The sequence below is a fragment of the Rhodnius prolixus genome, unplaced genomic scaffold, assembly GCF_049639745.1.
Source record: "Rhodnius prolixus isolate KJV_2025 unplaced genomic scaffold, Rpr scaffold_13, whole genome shotgun sequence".
Classification (NCBI taxonomy): Eukaryota; Metazoa; Arthropoda; class Insecta; order Hemiptera; family Reduviidae; genus Rhodnius; species Rhodnius prolixus.
Window position 1 is genome coordinate 1427788 of NW_027411583.1, and position 23661 is coordinate 1451448.

The 23661-nt window shown below is 29.2% G+C and overlaps 1 protein-coding gene and 2 long non-coding RNA genes across 5 annotated transcripts in view; 1 reads left to right on the forward strand and 2 right to left on the reverse strand.

The window, feature by feature from the left end:
- The first annotated feature begins 4395 nt into the window (after positions 1–4395).
- Positions 4396–11784, forward strand: LOC141447913 (uncharacterized). 2 transcript variants are annotated; one of them, XR_012454672.1, is made up of 7 exons: positions 4396–4657; positions 8287–8428; positions 9014–9231; positions 9808–10066; positions 11039–11134; positions 11312–11475; positions 11693–11784. It is a non-coding gene; the product is annotated as an uncharacterized lncRNA (long non-coding RNA). The 2 variants fall into 2 exon arrangements; XR_012454671.1 differs by having other exon boundaries at positions 4400–4657; positions 9869–10066.
- A 2396-nt stretch (positions 11785–14180) lies between these two features.
- LOC141447912 (uncharacterized) lies at positions 14181–19451 on the reverse strand. 2 transcript variants are annotated; one of them, XR_012454670.1, is made up of 5 exons: positions 18849–19451; positions 18643–18765; positions 18024–18118; positions 16904–17005; positions 14181–15979 (listed from the first exon to the last, which is right to left on the reverse strand). It is a non-coding gene; the product is annotated as an uncharacterized lncRNA (long non-coding RNA). The 2 variants fall into 2 exon arrangements; XR_012454669.1 differs by having other exon boundaries at positions 18643–19449.
- A 361-nt stretch (positions 19452–19812) lies between these two features.
- Positions 19813–23661, reverse strand: part of LOC141447904 (D-ribitol-5-phosphate cytidylyltransferase-like) — a 160162-nt gene continuing 156313 nt past the window's right edge. The window contains exons 8-10 of the mRNA XM_074115833.1: positions 21709–23207; positions 21311–21413; positions 19813–19986 (exon numbers count right to left, since the gene is read on the reverse strand). The gene's annotated coding sequence lies outside the window, so the exon portion shown is untranslated. The remainder of the gene's footprint in view (positions 19987–21310; positions 21414–21708; positions 23208–23661) is intronic.

Here is a 23661-nt window from a genome sequence, read left to right on the forward strand (position 1 = left end):
TTACCTTAATCTTCCCGTAAGAACACTCAATCAGTTTCCTTTCTATTGGTTAATATTAATAAAAAAAAGTAAATGTAGGTTTTACTTTTTTCATTTACATGGTTTAAACATGCTATATTAAGCTTAAGAACAGTTAAGGGTTAACAAATGTGATGTTCACTTCACTAAAATAACTCAAAAACCAATACTCAATACATTCATTCAATATTTACTTTTCTGATTGATCAATGTAGCAATATTAGAGTAAATTAGGATATGTTTAACAATAATTTACCACCTAGAATCCTGAATAATATAGCTACAAAGAATTGAGAATCTGGGATCTTATTTCGTCCAAAATACCTTCCAATTATGTGATCTACCATCATTTACAAGAACAGTAAGCAGTCTAATAGCTAATAAAGTTACATAATAGTTACGAATTCTATGTAAATTTGTAATTTTTTATTTATACTTGTAAAATTTGGTGGAAAAGAGGTAGGTAGTTCTACCGCTCAATTCTGGTTCATCTTTTTACCCAAAATAGCTACAATTACACGGTTCATCATCAAACAAAATCAAACTACGCTTAAAATCAAAGATCAATTTGTGAATTATATTTGTAACAATAGTAAAAAAGAAGGTAATATTGTTCTAACGTTGAATTATTGTATAAGCATTTCTTTTTATTCGTATTTAACGACAAATTGTAAGCTTTACAAAAATCTTCTTATTGTAAGTTCTAAAGGGCAACATATTTAAATACAAATCGAGAATTTTAAATAAATATAGATTTATTTAATTCTATGTATGAGGTATGTCTCTACAATCAATTCTCTAAACGTTTTCAATAAAAATGAATGTAATATTTGATAAAATACTTGAAATAAAAAATAAATTTAATAAAATCTGGAGTTACTACAGTATGGAGTCATCTCCCTAAATGTTTTAGTAGATTTGAAAAAAGAATTCTTGAAGATCCAAATGTTCTAAATCACATACAGTTTACAATATTTTACCACCTTGTTTATTTAAAGATATTTTAGGGGCAACTAAAGCTTTAATAAAACTTCTTAGTTGTCAAGAAGATTTGCAATAATGATGGAAGTAATGAAAAATAAAATAGGTAAATAGGATAAAATAGAACTGGGAACACCTAACTAGAGTATATAACCCCTCCTGTAACTTGTCGCGCACCCAGAAAAAATGAATGAAATAGTAAATACAACTGTCGAAGCAAGGATGCTTCAGGGTATAGGGAGAAATGTATTGTACGAGCAAGAAAAGGCACTTATCACGGTCTTTACAGTCACATGAATTATAATATTAATTACCTGGATACAAATTTGAAATTAAAAGATATCAGTATTGTAATGATGTGTAGGGGAATTTGAATTGTAAGACATTACCAAAAATTGTAAATAAAATTATCAATTTTGAAATAATATTTCGAAGTTATTTTGATTCGCTGTTAAAGTGTAACCCGCCAGATGTAAATGTATATATAAAATAAAGAAATATTTGGAATGAGATCCAAATAAAGTTTCTATTTATTTATGGAGTGGTAATTTACATTTTATCATAATTTTAACATTTTTATGAATGAACTGGCCAGCGTAAGGATCTGACATCTAATAAATTCTAAAAAATATTAATAAAAAATTAATGCAATAAAATTACTTAAATGATAACAATTGTTATAATAATTCCATTAAACACATGCTTTTTCTAAATGGTTGAAATTACGAGCGGAAGAATGAATGAATGTTGTGTACTTACTGATTTGTGTACCTTTTGTCCTTTAATCAACCATTATACTTAACTTTTTGAACTGTAAGTTTATGCTAAAAGATAATAATGAAATTTTGAAGGCGACGAAGCACTTCAATTAAGTGATCAATTAATTTTGAGATTTACGAATCTAAACAATTAAACTTTATAGAATATTATAGGAATTTTAATTATTTGAATATTTTATGACTACATACCCTGTTTGAATACACTCTTGCATAACCCTTGCCACCTTTAGCATTAGTTGAGTCTTGCGTAACCTTCCATAAATTAATTTATATTACTATACCATTTTTCTCGCTCGTTTTAATCAATAAACTATAGAGAGGACCCACACCTTCAAAATTATCGATAGATTTTAATTAAAGTTCTTAAATTAATAGTCTTGCAAAATCATTTTTAATTATAAAAACAATTTCTTACCGCTATAAATCTATGTGATCTGTTGTAACCTCCACCTTACGAATAGTAAGTTCTATGTAAAAATTTATATTATACTTATTTTTAAAAGCAAAAACGTTCTTTTCACAAATTAAGAGCAGGTTTGTTAAAATCTAAAGATCTAATAAGGGCGACGGATTTCGATCTTATACCCCCTCTAGCCTACTCGTCCAGTAGTCAACAAAAACAATGGAATACAACTACATGCCATTGACGCAATTAATATAATTTTTATTATTATTATATTAATGGCGTCAATAGCAATATTATTATTATATTAATGGCGTCAATGGCAATATTATTATTATAAAACAAACCTTATTTCAAGAAAAGTTTTCCCAATAATATAACTCTTCCTTAGCTATAGCGTATAGCTTTCCAAGGAAAGCTAGCAACACATGGATCACACTGGAAGAACGTTTGTTTGCAATCATCTCATCCACTGATCAATAGTGAATTAATAATAAAAATTACAACTAATTTTAGCGATTGCCTTCTTCAGTTTTAAAAAATCATCAAGGAAACTGGGGGTTGGTTGTAATATTAACATTTCTTATGAAAAATTTAATCTTACATTACAGATGAAGCATATTCATTTATTCCTGGACCAAGATCAAGCGATTTTCTTTAGTAGTCTAAATACAAGTAGAATAATTATTGTATATAAGAAATAAAAATTACCACTCAATTGGTTATGTCTAGGGATAAGTTTTTAAAAAATATAAGAAATTGAATATTCTGTGACAAATAAATATTTCTTTATTAAAAAATGTTATTTTTTTATTTTATCCAGTGAAATTATTATAAAAAAATACTAGATACTTTTTATCATAAAAAGTCGAACACATAGTTTTAGAGAAAGAACTAATTTTATTTGTTGGTGTCACTTTAAAGAAGACTTAATGGCTCCATTAGGCAGGTAACATGGGCCTCGTAAAAAACAGTCACATTTTATCAGAGAAATAGGTGAAACTGATTTTAAACAAATAATTAAAAGTTGATTGGAATTCAGTAACTATATTCTTAGAATACCTACATGAAAACTTTAAAGATCTGACCAAATCAGATTGTTCGGGCTTCAAAATAAATATGCTATTTATAGCAAGTAAAATTTTGTTATGGTTGTTTTGAATTATTTTTTACAGACCTTAAACCGGCGTGCTTTGTTTCCTAAAAAACAATGTGAAAAATATTTGATTATTCTATTCCTTTAGTATTTTTTATTAAACTAAAAAACTGCCAATAACTTTTTTAGGGCTTCCCTGAATGTCTTAATTTAAAATCAATATTCCAGATACACGTGTTCACTAAAAGCCACAGAGATACGGTACAAATTGTACCCCATTAACTAAATTGTAGGCAAATCTTCAACAAATAATTCATTCAGTAAAGAGTTATTGCCAGTTTAGAGGTTATAATCTTTTAATCCACAAAATAAAATACCTGTTCGTTAGTTGAAACAGCATACAATATCATGATGGTTTATTCTCCCATGAATATGAAAATCCAAAACAGCTCAGAATGGCACAGAATAAACATGCTTAGAAATCACTGAAAATCTCGCAACACTTGATTGATTAATATTTATGTTAAGTGGTATCTCCTTGATCAAAATTGGTATGTTTTCATTGCATTAGAAATCAGTTAAAACTTTTAAAGAAACTGAACTAATAGACAAAAATCAATTAACTGTCAGCCAAGAAATGGGATTACATTAAGCAAATTAAGGCAGTAAAAATCAGCAAAGAATCATGAGAATATTACCATCCGCAGAATGCGATATAACAACTTAGAAACACCTCAAATGGAGCAAAATGTGGCGAATTTTCAGGCTTTTGGAAGATTATTTTTAGAGATAGACCACAATTTTGTGGTGTTGCCGGCAATGCAAACGTTGAGAGGGAAATTAAAATAATTCTTTTCTGAAACACATTTCTTTTAATAATAATAATTTTTAGTACCTTAAATGATAGGCGTCAGTACATCAATTTTTTTTCAGGTTGTTAAATAATTCAGAAATATTAATTCAAATCACTATAATTAATGTAAACAACGAATATAACCTCTGCCACCAACTAGTAAACTAAACCAGGTCAAATTAAATATTAACCGTTCCGAAGATTACCGAGAATGGCCGACTACATTCGTGTAGTTGTATGTGAAACAGATAGCGGAAGGTAACAGCCGGCTTAAGGCAGCCGGGGTTCTGACCCATGTAATATCTTTGTGTTAGTGACTACTTTTCTCGGAATTACCTCACTAACACTAAGATTTTACATGGGTCAGAACCCATGGGGCCGACTGTTACCTTCCATGATCTGTTTCAATCAACTACATCTCCCAATGTAGTCGGCAAGAATCGGTATTCTTCGGCTAAGTTAATATTTAATTTAACCTTCTGGTTCAGTTTACTTGTAGTAGTAAGACCCTACAATACGGTGCACACGTAAGTAGATTAAAAATTGCATAACTCACAATTAAAAATGTATTAATATTTAATCGGAATATTCCAATTGATTGATCAACTTGATTGGTTGTTAATATAAATAATTTTAATAATAAATATAAATATGATTTATTATTTTAAATGATGATTTATTTTAATGTAAATAATTCCATTCCAACCCAGATATGGCTTTTAACATTTCACTTATAACACTAAAAGAAAAACTTAGATTATTCTGTAACCATTTATTTGCTTGTAGGTTTTCTAGTATTTTCTTCTCTAAAGTAAGTTTTCAAAAAACGTGAAAAATTAGATTAATTGTTACTGCACTTTTAAGTGACTGACTTGTGAGAATAAGGAATAAATTAGATTGTATTTAATAATTTTGTTATTAAATTTTTCAAAAGAACACAGCAGGAAAATTGGGAAAATTAAAACCACGCAAGATTTTGTATTTTTCCCATTTTTCTGAATCTCTGAATCCAATACTAGCCGACCTAATGTGAATATTGCATGCTTGGCAATCAAACGCAGCGTTAAAAACAGAAAGAAAGGGAATTCCAGTAAAACTAAGGAAGAAAAAAATTAAACAATAGACCTTTTAGCATGAAACTTATAGTATTTAAAAATGTTATCCATATATTCGAAAAGATAAAATTAAAAAAATGTCTTTCGATTTAGTAAGAAATTTAAAAGAATAGCTGATGTTTTCTTTAAAAACAATATTTTTAGAATGAATGTAACATTCCTTTATTGATAAAATAAGGACCGCAATGATTAAAGGATTTAGTTTCAAAATCTTGTCAGAGAATAGCTGTAACTCTTGGGCCCTAAAATATCTATTTAAAGATGATTTTATTCTCTTAATATCTACTTATCTATTTTAAAATATCTATTACTTTTTTATAATATCTAAATTTTTATTAAAAATAGAATACATATCTAAAAATACAACAAATCAAGCAGTATTTTATTTATTTTAATCAAAATAAGCATATTTTTTCATCAAGTAATATGTAAAATATCAACCAGTCATGATTCCATGGAAACCATGTAGAGTATTCAATACATGGTTAAATGCATTTGTAAATATTGATGGTTTTATGTTCTCATTGACGTCCATTGTTGGAAACAAGTCCATACTCAAGATGGTTAAATAAACATTGACGATGATCATCAAAAATAATAGAATTATATAAAAAAACCTTTTTTTATCTTTTTTGAAACTTTCCGTTTGTGTTCCTTCAGATTCTTTTGTCGCAATTAATTTATTATGATGCCTACCTAATCTCACTTCAATTCCTTTATCCTTTCTGACTTCTACTTTACTTTCAGCTTCAGTTTGGCTGCTCCGTACTCTTTTAAAATTCTCTTTAACACGAAGTTGCGGATATTTTTGAAATTTATCAACAAATGTCATTTTTTTTGTTATTCTTATTTTTAGTTTTATTTTTAAATTAAAACAAAAAAGAATCAACTCTTAAGTACTTGAATTACTACAATTTTTATCATTTGAATGTTTAACACCGAGTATGAAACTGGTTGCACTATCACTACGTATTATTTCCGAAAACATATTGACTTAAGTAAATTTTACATATGATAACTGAATTGAAAATCATGTGTATATTGCAATAATCAATTTAGAAAATCTAAAGCGAACCCACTTCTTTCTCTAATTGCAATTTACATGGAATTTTTGTGAAAAATGGTAAAAACGATAAATCCACTCTAGTTTTTCTAGAATTTCTTTATTTTCTACCACTAAACTTCAATTCTTTTGCCAGAGCTGGATCATACACATTATGTCGGCTAGTTTTGGATTTAGAAGTTCAGTAAAAAAAGGGAATATCTTTTCTAGTTTTACTGGAAATTCCTATTTATTTTTTTTTAAACATTCTTTTTCAATGCCTAGGTTGGATAATAAATACATTCACGTTTTTGGTAGGGTTGGGCGTAGAGATTTTAGGCCCGCGCCAAGCTTAATCAGCGTCTTCGTTAAAATGTGTAACGAGAATTTTACCTCTACCATAGATATAATGGAGTTAAATTTAGACTAATGAAGGGATTTTTTTTGTTTGTTTAGTGTCTAATAGGGTTGAGCCCGGCTATTTTTTTTTTTAACTCAGAGCACAACTTTGCACCTATTGATAGCACAGGCCTGCAAAAAGATTTAAAAGTGCCAATTGTGCAAAAACGTAAAATGAAACTACTTTTTATCCAAATAGTTTATTTGGCAGCTCTAGTACAAAATATGATCACATTGAGTACAAAAAACATTGCCATAATGTGATGAACATATGATTTTTGACCAGAATTTTGTTTTAATATTTTAATATTACACGCACAATGCTGACCTCTATGAAATTTAGCTGCTACTTCATTTGGTATATGCAGACAATTGCCAAATGATACTGATGTTTGTAAATTTTCTCTCAAATTAAAAATATTACTCGTTAATTTTATTTCTTGTTGTTCAGTTATTATTGTTAAAATTGCAGTATCATTACAATGGATGTCATGACTTTGTAGGCCCAGTTTTAATCCATCTGTAGTATTATGATATAATAACCAATATGCTTTGTCTTTAGTTGTAAACATATGGGTTTTTGGTCCTAAAATACGACAGAAACTAAATGAATTATCTTTTGGCAGTACAACCTCTCGATGGTGAATATTTACATGATGTACAATATTTGATGCAAGTCCTTTCCAATCACAATGTTCCACCTGACAACTGAACAATGTTATTTTACAATGGGCTTCGTGTTCTTTCAGTTCTATATAAAAGCAGTATGTTTTACATTCAGGCCAATATTTACAAGGTATCTTTTTTCTCAACAACAATAATAAGGAGTTTATCAATGATGAATAATTGTAAATATACGGTGCCCTGCAAAGAGGGCAATGTTGGGTTAAAGTTGCACATGATTTACATACACCATGTCCATTTCCACAAATTTCAGATTGGCGCATTTGATTATAACAAACAGGACATTCTAAAGCTTGCATTAATTTATCTAAATAATTCTGTTGTTTTCTTGTTGCTTCCAATATTGAATTTATTAATGTATGGTGACTATTTACAAATAATCCTGCACATCTTGCACATGAGATCATCTTCTGCGAACATAGTTTACATGTTGCATGACCGTTTCCGCAAACACTTACTGGTGTATTTAATTTATTATTACAATGCGGGCACTTTAATAAATTCACAACCGAGTTGTATAATAATTCCGACATATTTTGGCAATAATTTATGGCAATAATCTTGTTAATTTTTTAAAGTTTAATAATGATTTCATTGCAAATATTTGCTTAAATTAAAAACATAGTGCATAAAATGGTTTCCACAGTAATATACTGTTATTGAATTGGTTACCTGTTCAATGAAGTTAATTTACATATTACAGCCCCTTTTTCTTTCAAAAATACAAATTTATGAATTAATAAAAAGTAATTTTCAATCTTTGCATTCGAATTTTGTCAACCAATCCAATAGTATTTCAGAATTGTTTTATCTTTATGGGTTAACTAATATGTACTGTCAAACTAATCTAATACATTTTTATGACTTAAGCATTTTTTTTTAACATCATTTTTAATTTATTATGGTTGATTTTCAGATTTGTTGAAGTAGCATTGCTCTATAACATTGGTTGAGAGTGGTATGAATAGCGATCCCGGATGGCTCCAGTTTATCTTTACTAATGGCTACAGTGTATATAATGTTATTTAAATCACACAGTCGGGTTAAGATGAATACACGTAAGTATCTATGAACACTCAATGATCTAGTCAGAAAATTCTACATCCTAAAATGAATGCAACTTAGAAAACTTAGTTTTTGTTTAGATCGATACAATACAGTGCTCTCTTCCCTAATTATAAAATTAAAACTACTGATGGGCTATTTGAGCGGAACTGAAACGGATCCAATGGTGGAACGAGTTGATTCAAATCCCTGTTTTTAAAAAACTTATTCCACTCAAAAGATTAAGGCAAATTAAAATGAAATTAATCAATACTGAAGTTATTTAGATATTACAGAGAACTAACATTTTTTAACCGGCTTGAAGCTATCAAGTGCTATATGCGCTAGTGGATGCGTTTTTGCAGCTAGTGGATAGAATACATCAATCAAATTCTCTTCTGGGACAGCTTTAGTCATAACGTTTCGCACCCCCCCCCCCCACTTATGAAATACAACTTTAATTTTAGAATTTTAAAAGCCTTACAAATTCAGTATGTGATCAGAACCCTTTTATGAGAACTTAGATTCACTCATTTTTATTTTATTATTTTTACAAAAAAATTTACAATTTATTAACATTTTATATAACATGATTGTAGCCTTCCTTGCTTAGCCAGCCGGCAAGTGTATATAAAACGATGTGCGTGATGGGAACAGAAATGCAGTGGAAGTACTTAACCATTGTGACCCAAATAAAACTTTTTTGAAAAAATTGAATACAGAGTGGTTTAGTTTGGTTACTACGTACTTGAACTTCTTGATAAAAGATTTACTTCTGCTTAAAAAAAATGCACTGATTACTGCAGTCTTACACAAGGTATGAATTTAGTTAAAATTATTACATTTAGCAGCTGCTAAAAGATTGCTATCTTTTATTCGTTCAAAATATTATAAACTGAACCCTTTTTAATTAAGAATAATCTTTTCCTTTGATCGGAATAAGTGATTTTTCCACTTTTGTATGAGATTGGTTGAAGTTGAAGTGAACTTGAAGAAAATTTAATTTTTTATTTGACAGTAAAATATGTAAAGTATTTTTGAAGAGTTAAGTAGATTTAATGGACAAAAAAAAAGTAAAGTTATTAAAAATTTATGTCAATTCGGTTTATTTCAACCTCATTCATTTAGTTTTTCGATAAGAATTACGTATGATCTTTTTTGAAATTAGTTACTTATATTCATTATCAGTATAACTGAGGAGTCATTAAATCAACAGATATAGATTTAAAAAAAAGCAATCTTATTTAATGATAATAAGTAACCTACGTACGTATTACATATAATTGTTTATGTACTTTGGGAGAATCGTTTCATGTATTTGTTATTTTTGTGCTTCATATAATATAGCCAGTGTAAAAAATAAGTGATAATGAGTATATATAATAAATTTTAGGGCTTGTAAAAGGTGTGAAAGATATCGAAACTTTGGTATTTATTCATGATGGTGATTTCAGCAATTAAAATGATGAAAAATGAAATGGCTTCGTAGATAGGACTGATAAGAACTTGCTAGCTCAGTGTTTTGCTGGTAATGGACTATTTCGTAACAAGAATGAAGTGGTTAGTAGTGTCTACAAGCAGGAGTAGAATGAGTACTTGCTGGAGCAAGTGTTGTGTGAAGGAGACCTTTCCTTTTGTATTGGCTTCATAAGGTATTTTGCTTATCTTTGTCACTTTGCCCTTTAATTTTTCACCTTTACTTTAATATCCACCAAGCACTCGTTACAATTCAATTACTTTTTCTTACCCGTAATAATTACAAGGTGTTATGATCAAGTAGAATGTTATTCAGTTTTCAACAGAAGTATTTGTTTTCGATAAATGTTTTTACGAATCGTCAAGTTTCGTGTGAGATGAGAGCATGTATTAAAACATTTCTCTTGAAAAATTGATAAAAACTAAAAACTCACTGTAATGAAAAACTGCTATAGCAGCTGGTATGGAGCAATCCGTACTTTGACAGTAATCATGAGATACAATCTTTCCAATTGTCCACGAATTCAGTCTCTTCATTCACAAATCTTCAAAAAAAAAAGTAAATGCTCTTCGGTTCGCATTGGTCTTACCATTCATAATGAACTCAAAATCGTTTATACTCTATCTAGCGAAATCCTTTCTTTGCAAAATTATTGTTATGTGCATAGAATTGTTTTAGTTAAGTTACAGTCACATTTATTTAATTTTATGAATAATAATTCATCAGTAGTTATAGATATTAAAAGTGTTTCTTTAGCTTTTAAGAATTAAATAAATAACATTGAACAAAGTTGAACTTGAGAAATCGTTTGGTTGGAAAACTTGATAAACTAATGATTTAAATTTATGGCAGAGTGTAACTTGACTAAAACAAGTTTAGTACAACGTTAAATTGCAACGTAGGAATAATTCTTGTTAAAATAATTTAATGTTTTACAATGCTACGAATACGTTCTAAAAGATTGATCTGTTTAAAAGATTTAAACTAAAATTTTAGCATTCATATTTTATTCATTTCTTAAATTCCTGAAAGATACAAATTTATCTTAAACAAATAGTTGCATTTTAATTTGCAGTATCATTGAATAGAATGCTCTTTAATTCAAGATGAAATCTATAAACTGTTTATTTCATTAAATGATTTTCAGATTGAAAATAACCAATACTGTGAGCCAATAACTGTAAAACTGTCCAACAACTGAAGTGGAAATGAAAAAGACGTTGAGAAAACATCGATCAAATGAGTATGTACAAACAACTTTGGTTATGAATCAATTGCTTCAAAAATGTATTATTTAGGTATAGGTAATTTGCATGTTTGTATCGCACTCTTATTTATCTGTTTAAAAGATTACATTACTTACATTTTATAATACCTAACATGTATAATATTGAAGAATTTCTTCATTATTATGTTTAAGGAAAAATTGTATATTTAATGAAAAATTCAATACGTAAGTTGTGACGAGAGAAATTCGTGAATGCTCTTAACAGAATTGGTTAGTGTAGCTCATTAGTGCATCCACTACATGTACATTTTGCCATTGGCCGTGTATCATGTAACTACAAAATATATCTGTTTAATGTAAGTAGAACTTTCATTATTTAGCTCAGTAAATTTAAATCACAATGTTTAGTTAAATATTAACTTCATTACAATGATAAATTTTGTAGTTTTTTTTTTTTTTTTCTCATTTATTGAATGATAAGGTTTATCAATTGTTATAGACGTTAGTTAGTTTCTTAATTCAAGGTAAAATTCAAAATGCACTGTAATTTAATTAACCTTTTTGGATTTTCAGATTAAACATTGCTGATATTACATTACTGCCTGCAAAACCGTTCATCAATAGAAGACTAGGTGGAGAAACTTAAATCATCGATCTAAGAAAATCCTTAACAAAAACTTACAGTTTTAAAAGTTAAGTATAAGGGTTGATTAAACGCCAAAAGGTACACAAATCAGCAGTTCCCAACATTTCATTAATACTTCATTGATATAATTTAAGTAATTTTACTGCATTAACTTTTCCTTCACATTTTTTAGAATTTATTAGATGTCACAGACCCTTATGCTGGCCATTTTCGTCTACAAAATATTTACTCAAGTAGCACACCATTTAACTTAGATTGACTGTAATATCTATTTATCTATAATAATCAAACTATTAATCACAGGTGAAAAAGAAAACGTTATAAAAAATATAAAAAAAATAAGAGGCTAAAAAATTCATAAACTTTTTTTACATCAATGATTTTATGCATTTATTTTTATTTTTAAATAAAAATCATTGGTTTAAGTTCATTCTTCGATTAAAGTAATTGTTATTTTATGTTGTAGTCAAACGTTTGTAATAATAAGTAATAAATAATCTGGCTTTATCGCAAATAATATAGTTTTCTTCAATTACATTCTCAATCTAGGTGTTCTTCCCACAATGTTATATATATGTAATATAAAATAAAGAAAATAAAGATATGCATATTTTTAGGACAGCTAATTATTCCAGTATTTTACCATAAGTAAAATTAGGGGGACTAAATTAAATTACAATTGAGAAATGAGTAAATATTGTTGAATAATCTACTTGTTATTAACTGTATGTTATTTGTGCTCACGAATATTTCGGTAAGACGAATTTAAGACTGAAATATTGTTTTGAATCCTCCGTGATTGAAATTTAAAAAGTGGCCGACTCTAACTTTGTTTTTTTCTACTTTAACATGCATGTATATGTGACTACTCAGAATAATTCATCACTCATTTTATCATAATTATAATAAAAAAATATTATGAATGAACTGGCCAGCATAAGGGTCTGTGACATCTAATAAATTCTAAAAAATGTGAAGGAAAAGTTAATGCAGTAAAATTACTTAAATTATATCAATGAAGTATTAATGAAATGTTGGGAACTGCTGATTTGTGTACCTTTTGGCGTTTAATCAACCCTTATACTTAACTTTTAAAACTGTAAGTTTTTGTTAAGGAGATTTTTGTACCTTTTGGATAGATTTTCCTTTTTGTCTATTTGCAAAGTTACGTCTGCTTTACAGATTTTTTAAAATTTGGAATAAGCTATTCTATCATTATAACCTGATAAGGTGTTAAATCGGAACCGTAACTACCACTGGAGAGATCTTTTTAAAGAATGATTATAGTTGCGGTCCCCAAACCATCCTCAATAACCATTTTTTTGAGAAAGCGTTTTGAATAAAATAGGAAGGTATTTGTACGTAAATAGCAAAATTAAACTGCGATTTCAGTACTTCCTTTTAAGAAGAGCAAGAAAAATAAACTGTGATTACAGTACTTCTCCCTAAAAGGCAAAGATTTTGAATCGAACGACAATTCATTGATGTAAATCGGTTCACTCATTGATAATTTTAACGATCGCAGTACATCCTCTTAGTAGGTGTAAGAGCATGATGGCACCTCACAGCCACGTAGAGGAGCTTTAATCACTTCTTCGTGCTAAATTTTATCAAAATCGGACTAAGCTTTGTAGAAATATTGGTAATAATAGTTTTAGAAAGGGCCTTATTTGGGTGGGGCAAACTCCCCTCCTTATGAGGCACGGCGTCGAGACTTTTAAAGTGCAAATCTGTACAAAATTTCGATTCGAATGACACTTCATTCATGAAAATCGGTTCACGTGTCGATAATTTGAAACGATTGCTATACTTCCCCTTAACAAGTGTAAGAGCAGATCGTCGCTTTATTGTTACGTAGGGGAGCCCTAACCCTATCATCCTACCAAATTTTATCAAAATCGGGCCAAGATTTACAGAGTAATTAGTAATAATAATTTTGGAGGGGGCCTTACATAAAGGGGGCTAACTCCTCTCCCATTTGATGTACAGGGCCGAGACCCCCAAAAGGCACATCTACATAAAATTCCGAATCGAACGACACCTCATTCATGAAAATCGGTTCACGCGTTTAGGCGCTACGTTGTTTACAAAAAAGGTAACAAGAACAACAACAACAACAACAACAACAACAAGAAGAAGAAGAAGAACAAGAACAAGAACATTTTTTGAAAAAGCCGTTTTTGCTCATTTTCGGCAACTTTTTTCTCGAAACCTATTAGATCTGGGTGGTTGCAAAAAAATTACAGTTATAAAGGAGGATTTGCCCTATATTATAAAGAAAATTTGGGAATTTTATCTTTTATAGAAAAATAGAAAAAAATTGTCAAATTTGGGTGTTTTTCAACGTTACACTTTTTCGTGCAGTTTTTGATGGTCAACCCTTATACAACTGTCCTACCGGACAGTTTTAATATACCTACAGATTTGTTTAGGAATCAGTTAATTAAACAAGTGTGTAGTTACTATACAGAGGCCCTGTTTAAGTCATTAACACGAAAAACTGTGAGTGAAAGAAGGTCCTATTTAAGTCTTGAGGGTCACCAACACGGTTAAATTTGAGTGAAGGGATGTCCTATATAAGTCTCGTGAGTCACTAGTCAATTGAAGTTTTCCCAAACTCTGTAAAGATTTTATTAAACTTATTGTTTATAACTTATGTAACTTATTTATAAGTTTATAAATTATTTAAAATAAAAAAAAATTGTAAATTAATAATATTGTATTTATTTTTCCTTTTAATCTCTTAATGAATAAGAAATTAAAAATAATAAAAAAAAATACGAAAAAGGAAAACAAAAAAGGTAGGTACCTAGTTAAAAAAGGCCTCTAAAGTCTAGAAAGAGAAATCTAATCATTAAAATAGTGATTGTTCAGCTTCCAGGAGTGACAGTACAAACTACAGTTCATTCGTTATTAACTCCATGGTTTTTATTAATTATTTTGTAGCTCGAGCTATTTTTTAATTAGAAATTATTATAGTTAGATGGCATTAAGTATGTGTTAATTACTGACACCGGAAGTAAGCTAAAATAAATTGTTTAATGCTGAGAAAAATGCATAAAATGTTCCTTCCTTGTCGAATGTAAAATAGTACCGCCAGACTATATAGCGAAGTGATTTTTGCAGGGTGGGAGGGTGGGGCGATAATACTCTGGTATAATTCATATTTTTGACTAGACAGGCATATGTCATCATGCTACCTATTTCATATTTAATGTTTTGAATATTTTTTTTTTATAATTCTTAATGGATGTTCATGATAGTGATTTTTAGACTAGACAGACATAATAATAATACCTTAATCATATTTGATGATGTGTTAGTCTAGAGTAGATAAGTTTAAGGTGACGGGTGACGAGCGACAGAGCGACCTATCCCCCTTCAACGCTCAAGTCGTACTGAAGTGAAATCTTGACAGTTGTATATGCACAGTATTAGTGCTACCTGACGGCAAATAAGTAAACTAAAATGTGTTTATATAGATGACATTTCTAGTAAGTGCTGATACCTTGTGGCCATTTTTGAAACTAATTTTTCTTATTTTTTTAAATGGCTTTTGTTACTTGTATATCAAAACAGATTGACCCTACATACACAATCTAGGGTTGCTTTTAATATTAACTATCAAATGCAGAAACAGCAGCATTACTGTAAAATTACAACACTATTTCCACTTTTTCCAATGGTTTTTTAACTTATTTCAAAGGTTTTCTTTTTTATTCCTTCCACTCTCGCAGCTATTTCTAAAATTTTTTCAGGTTTTCCTTTGTATTTTTTTTCTTTTAAATTAAACGCTTTTTAGCAATAAATCGATACAATCATGTTAATAAAACATCTTTAAAAGTTTATTTTTATTTTTGGAAATTATTTCTTTCATTCAGTTGTTTGTTTGCTATCAAAGTTTTTTAAACTTTCCTTTTTTTCTGAGATAAAAAGGAGAATAAATAAAGATTCTTTTTTAATTCATAATTTTTTTTTTATGCAGCAAACAAATTAAACATTTTATTAAAAACAAACAACATGCAACTTGAAGTAAAAAATTCTATCATTGTGAAATGAACGTGCATATTACGAATAGTAACTAAATAATACTTGTTTTATTCATTGATTCTTCACAAAAAATTTCTAGGATAGATGATTTACGTCTATTTCACTTGGGCTTCTATTGATGAACAGTTTTGCAGGCCGTACTCCAGTATCCAGAGTTATTTCATCTGAAAATCAACATTATGTACAATCAACAATATTTATGTACTTAAAATAATTAGTTTATACTGAGTTTAGCTTGAATTAAGAACCTAGAAAAAAAAATTATAATAATTGATTATGTATTCATAAAAGTTAAATAAATGTGACTGCAATAAAACTAGAGCATTGATGTCAAAGTTTAAATCAATTTTTAAAAAACCTAATCCTTTCTTTCAAAGAAAATGAAATATATTTTCAAAAAACATGCTTATTATAAACAAAAATTACTCTGAACAATACAACAACAAACATGCTACTAATATTCTAATTTTTTAATTATTTTTTATACAGAATAGAAATAGTTCTGTGATTGTTAAATATAACAGAATCTCAATCAAATTAAAACCTTCTTCAAAAAAAATTAAAACTTTTTTTCAGCTACAAACATAAAAATTTATATGAAAAAAGATTTAGTTTATGAAGTATTACTCTGAACGTAGTAAATAATAGATAAGAATACTTGAAGAACAGTTCCTCAATTAGAGAATCTAGTTTAGTTTATTATCAAAATAGAATGGATATAAATAAGATCGTACCAGCTGGAAATATAGAAGGATCCTTCACAATAATGAAATGGGTTTTAATTGCGGAGGACAAGCTCCTTCTGCCTATTTGAGATACTTGACTTAATAGTTGCAAAAAGTTCAGTTTTGAAAAAGTAAAAAATACCAACCAAATTATATAAATATTTTGAATGTGCAAGTCGTACAACACTAATGTTTATTACTGAATAATTCACTTCAGTAAACCAATTTGATCACTACAAAGCCCTAAGATGATAGAGAATCGTTAGAAGTGTAGGCACATGCACTTTTTTTTATTTATTTAATGTAAATCTAAGTTCATGTACCTTCTGGATAGTTTGAATTTAGGCAAATCATTGCACTTACTTTACTAGGTATCTAAATCTATTACTAAGATAGATCATTTCACTTGGGCTTCTATTGATGAACAGTTTTGCAGGCAGTACTCCAGTATCAGAGGTATTTCATCTGAAAATCAACATTATGTACAATCAACAATATTCATGTACTTAATATAATTAGCTTTTACTGAGTTTAGCCTGAATTAAGAACCTAGAAAAAAAAATTATAATAGTTGATTATGTATTCTTAAAAATTAAATAAATATGACAGCAATAAAACTAAAGCATTGATATGAAAGTTTAAATCAATTTTTAAAGAACCTAACCCTTTCTTTCAAAGAAAATGAAATATATTTTCAAAAAACATACATAATATTTATCAAAATGATTACTCTGATCGAATAATACTACAACAAACATGCTACTAACTAATATTCTAATTTTTTTTTTTAATACAGAATAGAAATAGTTGTTCTTTAATTGGAAAATATAACATAATTTCAATCAAATTAAAACTTTTTTTCAGCTACAAACATAGAAATTTATATGAAAAAAGTTTTAGTTTATGTAGTACTCCTCTGAACGTAGTGAATAATAGATAAGAATACCTGAAGAACAGTTCGACAGTTAGAGAATCTAGTTTAGGTTATTATCAAAATAGAATGTATGCGAATTAATAAGTATAGAAGGATCCTTCAAAATAATAATAGTTAGGGTTATAATAGCAGAAGACAACACGCCCCATCAGCCTATTTGAGATAGTTGACTTAATAGTTGCAAAAAGTTCAGTTTAGAAGAAGTAAAAAGAGCAATCAAATTATACAATTAAATATTTTGAATGTGCAATCCGTACAACACTAATGTTTATGACTGAATAATTGACTTCAGTAAACCAATTTGATCACTAAAAAGCCCCAAGATGATAGAGAATCATTAAAAGTGTAGGCACATGCACTTTTTTTTATAAAAGAAGGTGCTCGTAAATCTAAGTTCATGTACCTTCTGGATAGTTTGAATTTAGGCAAATCATTGCACTTACTAGGTATCTAATCTATTACTGTATACTTTATTATTTATCTTTAGATAATACGACACAATATCTCAACTGAGAAACAACATGCTGTAAGCTGAAAACATGTACTTACTGTTGCTACAGGAGTTAAAATGTGTTACACTGGATAAAATGTCATCAACCCAGCCATTTGTTTTAATTGAACTAGTTCAGAATGTGGAAAGAACGCTGAAAACAAAATTAAAAATTATATAAAGTATTATTATTTATATAATTGTTTTCATTGTAATTTACAAATATTTAGAAAAAAATCAAATTTCAATAAGTTAGAATTTAAAACTACTGGTGCGAACCTTGCAAAATCCAAGGACTATAATTCTAGGACGTTACTAAACTTTACATTATTAATTTATACTGGAGATTACTCTGTCCTTTAATAGAGAGAAATGTGAATATTTACGTGGAAGTTCATAATTCCCAAATACATAATCGTAATTAGCAATTTACTTTTACAGTAATAAAAACGACCAAAAGTTATTAACATCTTACGAACTAAATCTACCTACTTATGACCGCTGAAACATTTTTATGAAACAAAATAATGATGACTAAAATCAACTTTTTAAAATTACATGCGTACCTACACTAAAAATGCATCTACTATCTACTGTCTTGGAAACATAAATTTCATAAACATTTCTAAACACAACTCTTAATTAAAAATAAAAGTATACACAAAAAATGTTGCTTACCTGCAAGTTGTCCTTAATGCAGTAAAACAAGTGTTTTAATTTCCTAAGAAGTTATCGCTTAATGCAAATAGATAATACAACCAGTTTTCTAAGGTATGTAAAGTTCTCACTCAGCAGCATCAACTTGAAAACATCAAATTATGAACTAAACAGAGTTTTGAACATGGAAATTTTTTTAGAGGAAAACTTCTTTTTAAAATACTGACTTATCAACGTGGGTGAAGAACATTTAATAAATAAACAAATTATTACTGTTGCTACATGATAAAGAGAATAATAATTGGTTAAAACCGAATAACCTCTTCAACCCACTGCCGTACCAGATAGTTGTTTCGTTAGGTTATTTTAATTTAATAGTGTCAAAGTACATGTTCATGCTACCTAGCGGTGGTTACTGGAATTAGTTCCTATGTAATTGCAACTTAGCTTAAGCTATAGCCGCTAGATAGCATTGGGATGACCTTATTACGCCTATTTTTGTTCAATTCCTAATTTTAAATTAAGAACAGAAATTATAGAATTTCTAATAAGGTCGCCCAATTTCTTTAGTTTAAATATAAGGACTTCAATTTCTGATTTATTCTTTGATTTAAATAGAGCAAATACCAAAATAATATATTTTTAAATACCACTCTCTTCACAAGCTATGTACAATAGAACCAACCAATTTTATGAAACTATTTTAATAATTATAGGACAATAATATTGGTACAACAAGTGAGGAAAATTCTTAATAAATCTCCATAAGATGTATTGATATTTCACTATTTACAAGTAACGTAACTAAAATTTTCATAAGTAAATCAATAAAAACTTACGATTTTTATAAGTTGAAGATGTGGAGTAAAAGGTTGTCAACAAATCAAACGTTGTTCCTCAGCCACGCTAATCCATTGTATCCATCAATCAACAATAAGACTTCAATCTTCTGCAATTACTTTATGCTAATATGAAAACACATTGAAGGCGATAATAGATTGGCTCAATGGTGACTTCATAGTTAAACTGCTGTCAAACTTTTATCGGATGACAATATCACTTACTATTTATTAAAAACTTCATTCAGCTCGATACCGTAAATTTGAGTTTTACTATTAATTTTGTCTTACCGTTACCACAGGAAGACTTCGCAATCCTTTCTGGAACCAAGCGTCTCAACCCATCTTTTAGATTATTCAATATAGCGTTTTACATCTATTTATTTTTTAAATGTGTCCAATATTCAATCAAAGCCAGCTGTAATTAAAGTAAGCAAAGAAGAATTCCCAAACTAAATTTTGTTTTTTTCAGCTGTTGAAGCATTACTCTTATTGAAGTCAAAAATAAATGTATAGGTATGTATTACTGAAACAAAACAGCATTTACAACGAAATAATAAAGATGCTCCAAATTACAATATGTACAGTAACCAGAAATAAATTTAGTTCAGTGGATGCACTAAGTAAGTATACACCAACGAATTCTGGTGGGAGCATTCATAAATTTCTCTCGTCAAAACTTATGTATTTATTAAATTTTCTTTAAATATACTATTTTTACTAAAATATAAAATGAGGTAATTCCTCAATATTATTATACATGTTAAGTATTATAAAATAAAATGAAACCATAATAAAATCGGGAAAAAAGTATTTCGCTAGATAATGGATAAAAGGGATATGTAGGGTCATTGTGAATGGTAAGATCAACCGTAGAGCATTTACTATTATCCCAAAGATTTTTGATTAGGGAGACTGGATTCACTGACGATTGGAAAAGTTGTACCCCATGATTTCTGTCATAAGTACAGATTGCTCCACAAGTAGCAGCTATACCAGTTTCTTATTGATTACAGAGTTTATAGTTTCTGCCGAAATGGCAAAGAAGTTGAATGTAGAGTTTGGTTCCTTTCTTTTCGGTCTAGTAAGAGAGAAGTGAATCTTTAGTCGAGAAACAGTTATGTGAAGGAGTGGGAGAATTTCGCGGACCCATAGAGAATTTTTATGTTCTTGCATTTCCCCGAATTCATTTTATATTCTTCTCAAGCGAAGTCTGTACAACACTGAGATGAGTTTGAAGTGAACAGTGGGCGGCAAAATGAATAAGATTTGGAAAAAAAATTATGGCTCTTACGTTCGCAAAGGTACACAGTCCTATTTTGTGGCATTGTGGAATAACAATGAATAGAAGGGGACCGAGAACTGAGCCTTGAGGAACGCCAGCACGTACAGGGAATGTAAGAATTAGGAAAATCCATGATTGATAAAATTATCCTTGATCCTTACTTCGCAAACTCTGAATTCTTACTCTTTCCACGTCCGGACATCTTTGTAATATCCACGGCAATCACAAAGGTTCAGCTTAAGGAAGCGAACAGAAGGCAACAGAAAAACCTTTCAATACAAGCTCTAGATCGTAATGCTTTAATGAAAGTAGGTTATTAAATAAACAAATTTGAACTTTCTATGAATTTTCATTATTGATTTTCATCGCGCACCACACTTGCCGATTCGTAAAAACATTTATTGAAAATAAATATGTCCCTTGAAAACTGAATAACTAAATTTACTTGATCGTAACACTTTGTTACTAATATGGGTATGAAAAATTAATTTAATTGTAACGAGTGCTTGGTGGATATTAAAGTAAATATGAAAAAAGGGACAAGTGACAGAGATAAGCAAAATACCTTATGAAGCCGATGAAAAGGGAAAGGCCTTGTTCACATAACACATGCTCCAGCAAGTAATTCTCATTCTACTCCTGCTCGTTGGCACTAATACCCCTTTCATCTGTTTTAATATAGACAAAAACTATTAGCAGCGAAATACAGAACTAGTAACTTCATATCAGACCTATCTACGAACCCATCCAATACTTCAACTGAAGTGCCGAAATCACTATCATGTACATATATGTAAATACCAAAGTTTCGATATATTTAACTTTTTTTTTAAGCCCTAAAGTTTATGATATATATCCATTGTCATCTTGTTACTTTTTCTTACACTGGCTATATAATATGAAGTACAACAATAACATAAACGATTCTCCCAAAGCACATAAACAATTGTATGTAATACTTACAACTTTTATTAAGTCCAAATTTATGTGGTATAAATTTGATTTTAGTCAACAAAATTACGCAGAAATTCATTAAAACTTAATCCAGAGTGTACGTTAACAGAAATACTTCATAATTATTATATTGAATGTTCCTCTTATTTTATGGTGTCTTACTGGGTATTATTTATTTTATTTTTCCTTTTTGTAGGTCTTCTTATTCGCTTTCGTTTTCAGAGTTTCACCTATCTAAGTGGTAGGATTACCAGACTACGGTTGTTGTAGTGACTTCGACTTCTAACGCACTCTGGCCGCGCTACACTTATTGACTGAGCAGACTGAGTAAGGGAGGTTATATGGTGTTATCCAATATATTAATGAATTGTCAAACATTTGTAAAAATTATGAAATAAAATTATTGAAACCTAGTATTTGTGTGAAACTTCTGTTCAATTTTAGTTTTTAATTCTGTATATGTTTTTAGAACTAAAAAGTTGGGAATGTATTTTATACGAGGGAGGCGCGAGAATTTAAGTTTAAACACGGACATTGTTGCATTTTGACTGCGAAATAATTAGTGATAAGTAAAATAAGAATGAATATGCGATTCTAATCATTTAAAACATGCGTAAATTAGTAAAATCTTTAAAGGAAAGCTTTTAATCAGCACAGAACATGCAATATGCTGGTATATCCAAGCTTTATGAATGGCTTTCTGTTTGCATATTTCTAATACTTACATTTCTATCCGTAGCAGAAACACTTCTAGTGTTATAAAACAGAAACTAAACGATTTAAATGCACAACAGTACATTGACCAAGTAATAGCTCTAAGTGAAACTACCTATCAAACAAAACTACTTCAGATTTAACAATAACTTTTACCTAGCTAATGACGGATTGGTGTAATTCAAATTAGCATCTAAATCAGTCTATGTCCATCTTAAAGGAGAAAATTGGGTCTGCAATGGAATTCGCATTAGCTAATATTAAAATGCCATGCAAAAATTACGCCAAGTAATCAAGTGTCGCTTTGGATATAGTACTAATTTGTCACTTGGATACGTGGAATTTAAATTATAAAAATACTTCTTTACCTTGAGTATGTTCTCACACAGGAAGTGGGGCTAGTTTGTAAATACCGCTGTTGTCATTAGGGTTTTTGTTTCGGGATGTGTATGTGTGTTGTTTCTTAATTCTTTGTTGATCCAAAACGTGGTTTTGAGACCCAATTTCTGAAAAAGGTTACATAGTTTGCAAGTCTCGTTTCTGATATAAGTAATCTTAGTTGAAAATGCTGGGTGGTATAATGGTTTTGACAATTATTTGTACTTCGTATTATTTTAATAATGTTGGTATTGTGACCATCATTTTCTAATATTGTACAAATGGTTTTGAGTTCTCTCTTATAGTTGGTCTGTGCTAGAGGTTTAGTTTCAATCATTCAATCTGTGGGTGGCTAGTTTATGTTGAGCTGGATAATGAAACCTTTGGCAAGTTATATTCATCACCTAATTGGAGATCTAGAACAAATAAAATATTCACAATATAATTAAGCATTTCAAATTACTTTAAAAGGGATCAATTATATTGATCGATATTTTTTAAGGAGTTAAAGACTATTTATTAGAATGGATTAATTTTGTTATCTCTTTACGTTCAAGTAAAAATTAGTGTTTAAGTTGCTTAATTTCTCATTAACCATCCACTCTAAGAACAAAGAAGAAAGATGTTTAAGAAGAAAAATGTTCGGCAATAGCCTGAAAAAGTCTGTACAAACGTTTTGGTATTAAAACCAAATAAATTTCGTATAAAGACAATTCCTGCCAAATATTCTTCTCTTTATATTAAACAATATTTGGGTGTAAACTCAATTTTAGAGCCAATTGTGCGGGCCCCCTCTTTAAATTTAAAGTAACATTTTGTAAGGAATAATACAAAATTTTTAAGTGCCACAAATGGTAAGATTTCTAAACT